At 37.9% G+C, this 9,429-nt stretch overlaps 1 long non-coding RNA gene across 1 annotated transcript; it reads left to right on the top strand.

Annotated features, from left to right (window-relative positions):
- Positions 1-1,265: 1,265 nt before the first annotated feature.
- Positions 1,266-9,217, top strand: LOC120298194. The gene is made up of 3 exons (XR_005553993.1): positions 1,266-1,779; positions 1,910-2,023; positions 9,045-9,217. It is a non-coding gene; the product is annotated as an uncharacterized LOC120298194 (long non-coding RNA).
- Positions 9,218-9,429: the final 212 nt, after the last annotated feature.

Below are 9,429 nucleotides of genomic sequence, written 5' to 3'. Positions count from 1 at the left end.
CAGAGTGAAAGGCATGTTAAGAACAGGGATTAATGAAGCCCCCCCCCCATCTCTCCCACCAATGGCCAGCTGGTGGGAAAATTTCCACCAGTTATTCCTCAGAACATTGGTTGGGTCTGGAGAGAAGGTGGGTTTAGTCATTTGTTAAGTAAGGATGCATTCAAAGTAAGTTTATTAGCTGATCCTTGATTTCTTTGGGTCTTGGGTCTAAGGCCGTTTCAGAATGAGATGAAATTATGTTTTGTGCTATTCCAGAAGATCACTAAACTCACATTAGAAGCAGTTGAATACAGGTTTTGTTCTAAGCCAGAAGATCACTAAATCCTTGTTCAGTGAATGCTGAATTCAGGGTTAGAGCTATTCTAGAAAAGCACTAAACATAGGATCAAAGGAAGCCCAAATAAGAACTAACAGTCACAGGGAGGGTTGCATCTTGTAGTTACTGAGTCTACTGAACAGGATCTGATGTTGATAATATTGGTGAAAGCCTGTTCAGGTTGATCTAGGAATCTGAGCCTGGGCTTGGCTGGCTCAGAGACCCGACAAGTTCATGGGCCGAATCCTGTTAGAAAGAATTATATTGCTTCTCAATCAAAATGACCAGTAATATGGTGTCCTGGGGCCAGAGAAGAGGGCACATGCACCAAGTTAAATGGCCAATAAATAGTCTGATGATCCCCTGCCAGATTTTTTTGTTTTTTTTTTGCTTTTTTTCAGTTTGTTGATAAAGCTTATTCATTGTCACTTCCAACATTACACTATACTAACAGATAGGAATTTCCTTCCTCAACATTTTCTTCTTAAGTTACATCTGTTAAGAAAAGAGTTTTAGAATGTCTTGTTTAATTGGAAAGATGAAAACCACTAGAGTCTTTTAAACCAGTGGTCTTCAACCTTTCTGGCTCTGGAAACCAGCAGCAGTGGTGGCTGTGTGTGTGTGTATGTGTGTGTGTGTGTGTGTGTGTGTGTGTGTGTGTGTGTGTGTGTGTGTGAAGGGATGGCTTCATGCGCATACCTGCAGCTTACACAAATGGAGCTTCATGCACTCACCTGCCACTTGTGTGACCCAGTTCCCAATGGATTGCGGCCTGTGGACCAGTACTGATCCATGAACTGGGAGTTGGGGATTCCTGTTTCAAACTAAGGAACAGTTGGGAATCAGGATTATTCTAGGCAGAATATTGAAATAAATAAATAAAAATTTCCTATCCATATCAATCAAGTCAGCCTGGAAAACTAAATAGAGAAGTAACATGTCAGGACAACGTATGAGTGCCATCAGAGAACATGTTAAATTCAGGCCATGCAATACATGCATGGTAATAACTCTGTGAAAAGAGAGCAAGCAACATCCTTAGCCCAGGAGAAAAGGAGGCCAACAAATGCAATACAACACCACAGCAACAGCACAGAGAAAGGAGGAAATGCCTTGATGAATCAAGGAAGATGATGTAGTCTTATAATGAAAATGAGGGATGGAGACTAGGAGGAGCAACTGAAAATATACCACAATCGGCCGCTAACCTAGAAATGGAAAAGACCCACCACCTGCCAAATAACTTTCTGTGTAAAGCGGATCGACAGCAGCAGCTGTTGTCTTGGATAACAGCAGTGTCTACCGCCTGACAGGTGACTATTCCAACCAGGCATGCCAGTTTCAGAAGAGCTAGCTGGCAGGAAAAAAGGTACGGAGCCAGGGAGGGATAGCCAGTCCTTCCAGAATTGCAGGTGACTGACAGCTGATTTCTGTTAAAGGCTCTACTCCCTGCAGAGCCACAGGTAAGCGCTTGCTGGGAGCCAAGGCTCTTAAAAATGCCTGATGGGCTGAGTGTCTGATCACAATCAAAGAGGAATGCTGCTGCTGGACAGGTTCTTCTACATTGCTTTCTGATTACTATTATTTTCACAGGCCTGGCTGCTTTCACTGACTTCTCCACCTATATTACAAAATGCAACCTTCCTCAGCAGGAGTTTGATGGAAAAAAGGGGGGGGGAAGGGTCAGAGCTCCTGCTCCCCTTTGATGTGAGTATTGAACTGAAACCTTGTCTTCTTGTGTAGAAGTCTAGATTAGACATCAATCACCCCAAAGGTAGGGGTTTACATAGTTCCCCAGGGAACAAACACGTTTTAATTTCTATACCAAGTCTCCAGTGTGTTAAGACTGTAAATGCAGAAGAATACATTTCAGCAGAAATGCATTAAATGCAGAAAAATACGTTTAAGCAGAAAAAGCAGAAAACACCTTTAAGGCTCCATATCTTAAAGCTAAAATGACCTTGGTTTCTTTCATCAGGATTTTCCAGGCTGGTTTCTTTCACATGCTTTACACGATGATTCTTACCAGCCCCAGAGACATGGGGAGATGTGTCAAATGCTATTGGAGGGTTCTGGGGTTTAGGAAAAAGTTACAGCATGTCAAAAAGATAAAAATTGGGTGAGAGATTGTCAGGTGCAAGAAGCCAAGAACAACAGACATGAAAGCTCAAAGCAATTCCTTGCCCATAGACAAGATCTTTCCAGACTCAAGTACACTATATATAACTATTTGATAAATGCTGAAAAGAAATTAGGGAGAGTCGCTCCTCAGCTGCTTCTTCCAAAGAAATGATTTAAGGTTGATGTTTCTCTTTATTTCTTACTTTTGTATCTCAGTGCCAGATTCTATTGCAGAGATCTCAAAAACTTCTCAAAATGGCCAGTGTGAATTTAGCATGATATCTAATGGAAATTAATCATGGCAACTGTAATTACTTAATTTGATTTATACTATATTTTAATTAAATCAAATCAAATTAAATGATCTTTTCTTGATGTGGACGTGGCTACATATTAGAATGCAGCATTGTCATTCTGCTCCATGGCCCAATTGCTGATTGTTGCTTGTATTTAAAACTTAAGATTCTTTTGCAAAGATGACATAAATGGGAATATAAAAGAGGTAACCAGAAGGATATAAAAGGGGATGAAGTGGTGTGACTGAGAAATTCTGCCTCCTGAGCATCTATCCTGGAAGAAGAAAAAGACTGTATGAGGCTGATGTACAGTAGCTTGAAATGTTCCCCAAGTCACCAGGGGAAACAGTAAAGTTTTATTTGTATACCAATCTTCCTTGCAAGAGGACCTATTTTATTTATTGTTTTATTTATTTGATTTCTATAATTCAATAAGTGTTTCTGTGATTATTTACAATGTCAAGGTAATGATTTAGAAGCTAACCAGCTTGCATAATGTGAGATGAATGATGCAATGTTAGGAATGACTCAGCAGGAGTCTGTATCCCTTTAAGAGTTTGAGTATAAAAGGAAAGGCCTTGCTGGAGTCTTTCTCGTACGTTTTCTGCTGTACCTGCTGTATATTGAAGTTTGCTGTTTCACCATGTGTATATATTTATTTCTAGTGTATATTTGTAGATATAGTGTAATATAAACCACTGTTTACTGTATTTTCTCCTGAGTTACCTCAGTGCAATAAGATGGGCATGCTCTGACGTACAAGTATGCACATTGAACAAAGAATGGATAATGCTTGAAGAGCTCCAAGTAAGAGGCAGAAGAAAAAAAGTCTTCTGAATTTTATCTCAAAATCAGGTATACCCAAGAGAGCTAAGTTCTGCTATCATGTTTAAGTGACACCTTGACTTCAAAAAGTTCAACTTTGCTTTGAAATATAGGTTATATATGCACAAGGCCATTTAGTTTTCTATGTTTTCCACTGAAACCCTCTATTGATTTGCACAAGAGGGTGGCCTTCACCTTCTAAAGAGTGTTAATGTCTTATATCTACCTATTTCTAATCTAATGATCCCACACTGATTGAACTGGCCTCTGAGAGCAGGTATTATAAAGGAAGCATTGTAAAGCCTCCAATCTGAACAATATTTTGAATGCTCAATCCATTATTTTCCATTAGCATTTAAGGCTACTGTACATTCAAAATAGGTATATATACACACACTATTTTTCTTCTACATCTTTTCTATGTAATGCTTATATGGACAAAGGGGGAGATCAATTTCCTTTTTCCTTTAGGTATTAAGAAAGCCCTTCTCTCCAAGATGAATGTTAAGCAGATGTTTCAGTCTCTCCTGGGATCCTTTTTTCCTGTCCCTCTTTCTTAGACTCCCCTCTATTTTCTCTCACCCAGTTTAATTCCAGGTGGGTTTAAGGGAATTTAATAACTTTACAAAGTCTGTTCTTCCCATCACAGCCTATTCCTTGGCTGTTTGTAGAAAACAAGTTCTGGCATGTTTTTCTATGATAATCAAGTGTTTTGATGACTGGAAAATGATAAGTAAAACATACTCTACATAGCTACAGAAGTGAAGAGAATACCAAGACTGTTATAAAACCATCAGCCTTCACAGAATTTGATAGGAAGACTGGACAATACTATCCTCTCTTTTTAACACTCATGTTTCCTTTAAAAATCAAGAAAAAAAGAAAATAATATTTTATAGTATCGGGAACTGTCTATATGAAAACCCCTCATTTCACAATGTCTGCTCTACTATTAGATAGAGTGAGGCAACCATCACTTAGGAGCAATGAATAATGCTGAGATTTGGGGAAGAGAGGACTCTGCATGCTTATGTGTAATGCTGTAGTATTTGAGAAACACTTGCGCTGTCGGTAAGGGTTGTTTTATATGTACCACACCTATAGAAAGATTATGTTAACTTGCTTGTCCAGAATTCATATGTATATAAATAAGCCAAGACAAGCAAGATTCTTATTCTAAGAATATTCACATTCTGTTACTGCAGTCATCTTGAAAATATATGCTCATGGATACTTCTCAAACAGAGCAAATATAAATACATCATGTAATGACAATATTAGTACTTAATATACCAGTCAATCTGACTCATTGCCTTTGCTCTGCAGGTACATTGTTGAGCATGCAGTTGTTCATGTGTGTATGAAAGAGACAAGAGGCAGCTTAAAACTAACAACATGTTTTGGTTATGCTTAATACAGCCCTAATACATAGTCTTGCTATTTAGGCTGTGTGGATATGTTGATTTCATTTCATATGTTGATTTTTTTCCCATTTGCTATGAAGGAAAATACTAGCAAAAATATTGATTCCATCTTATCCTTCCCTCTCAAACACTCTACTTCTTTCTTTTTCCTTTCTTCAACCAACCTACTTTGTTTTATTTTCCAAGTCTCTTTGGCTACTGATACTTTGGTGTCATGATTATGTAGCCATTTGTCCAGCTGATAAATGTAACTTTGCCATCCTAACTTTGCTGAAACTCTTTAAGTTGAGCTCTTTTAACATTTGCTTTTAATGTGCCCATCAATTTTATGTTTTGAGGGAGGTTGTAACACATTTGCAGCAAAAATAAATCAATTAGAGATATCCAGGATATCCAAGATAAGCAAGGAATAATGACTTTCCAATTGAATGTGTTAGAACTTATTGCTGGGTGTGAGAAGAAGGAAGAGGGATTAATATAATCAACTTTTTGTTAGAAGAAAATATAGTCCTGATGACAGCTAGGGAGATTAGATAGTCTCCTTCTAACTTTTATGGAAGGGGAACAAATGTTTAAATTGAGATTCTTCCTCCAATTCTTTCCACCACTGCCATAAAATGAGCCATAAAAGGGAATCTGGTCATTTGCAGTTAGACCTGTCAAGTTCTGAACTGCCTCTTCGCAATGAAGCATTTTGCAGAAGAAAGAATCCATTTTTACTTTGAAATCTGTCTAGCACATGACAAAGTTGCCAGGCTGCAAGGAGAATATTATGAAAAACTTTGATTCTGAGCAGGACACATAAGAGAATTACCTTCATTCATCCTTTGCCTTCACTGACTTAAAAAAATACCTAAATATGCTTTGGTTTTGGAACTTCTATCAAGGTGGTTTCCAGGATCATTGAAAAATACAGCTGACTGATAACATTCCAACTCAAATACTTTGGCCACCTAATGAGAAGGAAGGACTCACTGGAGAAGGGCCTAATGCTGGGAAAGATTGAGGGCAATAGAAGAAGGGGACGACAGAGAATGAGATGGCTGGATGGAGTCACTGAAACAGTAGGTGTGAACTTAAATGGACTCCAGAAGATGGTAGAGGACAGGAAGACCTGGAGGAATGTTGTCCATGGGGTCACGATGGGTCAGACATGACTTTGCAATTAACAACAACAACAACAACATTCCAACAAGTCATGTCCATGGTTTCCTCAGGATAGCAAGGTTCACCCTCAATTTGTCCATGGGAATAGATATCATCCAAAAAACTAAATTTTCCAAAGATGAACTTCATGAAGATAAGAAGTTTCCTTAAAAAGAAATTGAACAGGAGAAGCAAGAGGTAGAACACTTGTATCTTATTTAAAATCACTGTAGCAGAATCTCAAACAAAAATATATTTTGGTCTTGCTGTGCTCAAGGTAGCTTTGAACATGTCTTTAAAACAGAGGTAGGGAGCTTGGGCTCCTCCAACCTTTGTTGAGTTGTAATCCCTTTTTCATCACTGACTATTGGAAGAGAATACATGTAGTTGAGCTAGTTGTTTGCTTACAGACATTTTATTACCTGACTAGGTAACTTCATCATGGCATATTTAGAGAGGCATCCTGTGGAAAATATTAACAACTTCAGACATCAGAGGTGAAATGTTACCTGAAAGAAAACTGAAAAATTGCAGCTATAGATTATTTGTGTTACTCTTTATAGCACAAAGTGGGGGATAGCTAGACATATTTGAATTGCCTGTTTCTGAGAATCTGCTGGAAGAATTAAAAGAAACAGGAGTAATGAGATACAAAGTTTAAAAATAAAATAAAACTCTTCTTGACTGATGAGTTAAGTCTGAAAAATGTATAGAGAATACAATTGTTCATAATCTAATACAGTGTTTCTCAACCTTGACAATTTTAAGGCATGTGGACTTCAACTCCCAGAATTCCACAGCCAGCATTGCTGGCTGTGGAATTCTGGGAGTTGAAGTCCACATGCCTTAAAATTGTCAAGGTTGAGAAACACTGATCTAATAACATACTCTACTTTGTTACTAAAAAACTGACTCTATCCACAGGAGGATTTTAAGGTGATCAATTTTTATAAAGAGATTCAGTCTAAAAGAGTATTAAATTAAAGATCCATTAGTCTACCAATGGTTTCAGGTATATCACTCAAAAGTATGAGTAAAATGAAAATAATTAATATATAAAAGAAAGCTTTGCTGAAGAAGCAACGGTGCGTTTGAATGACATGAATTAAAAGAGGCATGTATATAAAATGAATGATGGATGTAATAAACAATAAAGTATATCAACAGGTAGATAATGTTTGTAGAAAGAAAATGTGAATGGCAAAAGGAATATAGCCTCTCAAGGAAAGCTAAAAGAAATGAACAAAAAATGTCAGTAGAAAGAAGGAAAAAAGAAGGGGCAGATCTGCTGTTTGAATAATGAAACAAGCTGGTTGCAAGTGATTTGTGAGGGCAGAATTTTTATTGCCTATTTTGCTTTGATCTCCTCTCTTTGGTCTCCAAAGACTATCTGTGTTCAAATGGGCTTCTACACAACAATTTATTACTTGGAGGTATTAGTAATCCAAGCTAAGTAAAGACATAGGGAGCACCTGGCTATCATGAACAAGTTTAATACTCAGGATTAAACCCATTAGATTTGAACATCTTGAAAAAGTTTATAATATAAACTTTTGGATATAATCTTGAAACCCCTTTCTGTGATTTTTGATAAAGTATGGAAGACAGCAGTAATGCTAGAACAGGGGTCTTCAAACTTGGCCCTTTTATGACTTGTGGACTTCAACTCCCAGAATTCCTCTGCCAGCATGCCTGGTTGAGGAATTCTGGGAGTTGAAGTCCACAAGTCATAAAAGGGCTAAGTTTGAAGACCCTTGTGCAATAAGACTGAAAAGGGGACAGATATATATAAAAAAGATGGTAATTACAGGCCAGTTGGATTAGTATAAATGCAAGGCAAATTTATATTTACAGCTGTGAATTTCCCAGAAATTTCTTTGTGGTTCTTGTTTTCAATGATTGTTGAATTACTAGAGCAAGACTGAACAATGCATAGCCCTTCAGATGTTACTGAATCGCATCTCCCATAATCCCTCACAATTGGCCAAGTTGATTAGAGCTGTTGAAAACTGAAGGGCACAAACATCTGATAGATTAAATATTGTTCATGCAAGAACAAGAGAGGCTTTTGATCTGTCCCAGCCAAGCTGCTTTTATTTTATGTTTCCTATGATCTTCAAGAGTATATGCTTGTAGTTCTTTGTTTGAAAGCACCATCATAGGCACACGTTCCTGAGAGTAAATTTCCCCTCAACTCACTGTTAGCTTTAGTTGTCATTCTGCTCAGAAAGCTCCTGCCAGTTGCAGGAAATTTTAGTTCATTTCCTTTCCTTGATTCTCCAGTGTTTATGAGGGACCCCTAATCCTCTCTTGAAATTTTTGAGTCCTGGCAGAGAGGACTGCAATAGGCAGGAAAAAAAGCAGGGAAGTTTTCCTTCTTTAACAAAGATCTTGAACTGAGTTTGATAGGATTTAGTTCTAGGTAAATACTCCTAGCCCCAGCATGTACAAGTTTAAGAGTTGAGATACAGAGACTTCCACGCAAAGGAAGAAGATAGAAAGAATAGCAAATCTCTAAGGAATTGGAGGGGAGGACACAGGCATGCGGTTTTCAGTTAATGGACTGCATTGATTTTTAATCTAATTTATATCTAAACTCTGATCAAATCCTAAGTATTCATTGATGATACTTCTGCTGATTCAATTAGCTCTATGCATAAGTGTTGTCCTCAGCAAACAGACTTGATGGCTCTACTTGTATACTGCAAATTAATTGAAGTTGCAAATAAACTGTGGGGCAATGCAGATGTTTTGGATCTGGGACTCAAAATGTTTCAGTGGCTGCAACAACATCTGATTGCATAGGCAGCACAAGCAACCCCAGTGTGAATGCTGACAGCATTCAAGCCTCCCAGGATGTTTGTAAAACAAGCCTGGATGTTTTTTTTCTTTTTTCTTTTTTTTCTTTTGCATCAGGAGCCCCGGCCAGCAATCTGAACCAGATGGAACTGTTTGGGATACAAGCTTACCTTCAGAGCACATGGAATGAAGGCAGGTGTGAAATTGTTAATATTTCACCATCTCTGTTCCTTGAACAGCAGTGGGAGGAAAGGTTTGTTTTAGTGCAAGCTTCAGTACAAGCAGATTTGCTTCTGCTAAAGCTAGGGTGGAAATAGGGGAACAGAAATTAGATGAATAATATTATTCTGAAGGGTAATCAATGTTCTTCCAAGCAGTCAGAAGAATATCGGACCAAGTCATAAGTTTATCTATGCATACTTTTCTCCTGTGTTGTTATCTTGACCTTGATAGATTTCAGGTGTCCTAATTTAATGGACCCCATTTCTACAGGGAATGGAGA

Source organism: Crotalus tigris, unplaced genomic scaffold (genome assembly GCF_016545835.1).
Source record: "Crotalus tigris isolate CLP2741 ecotype Arizona unplaced genomic scaffold, ASM1654583v1 scf7180000023772.879304, whole genome shotgun sequence".
Taxonomy (NCBI): domain Eukaryota; kingdom Metazoa; phylum Chordata; class Lepidosauria; order Squamata; family Viperidae; genus Crotalus; species Crotalus tigris.
This window is presented reverse-complemented; position numbering and strand designations above follow the sequence as displayed.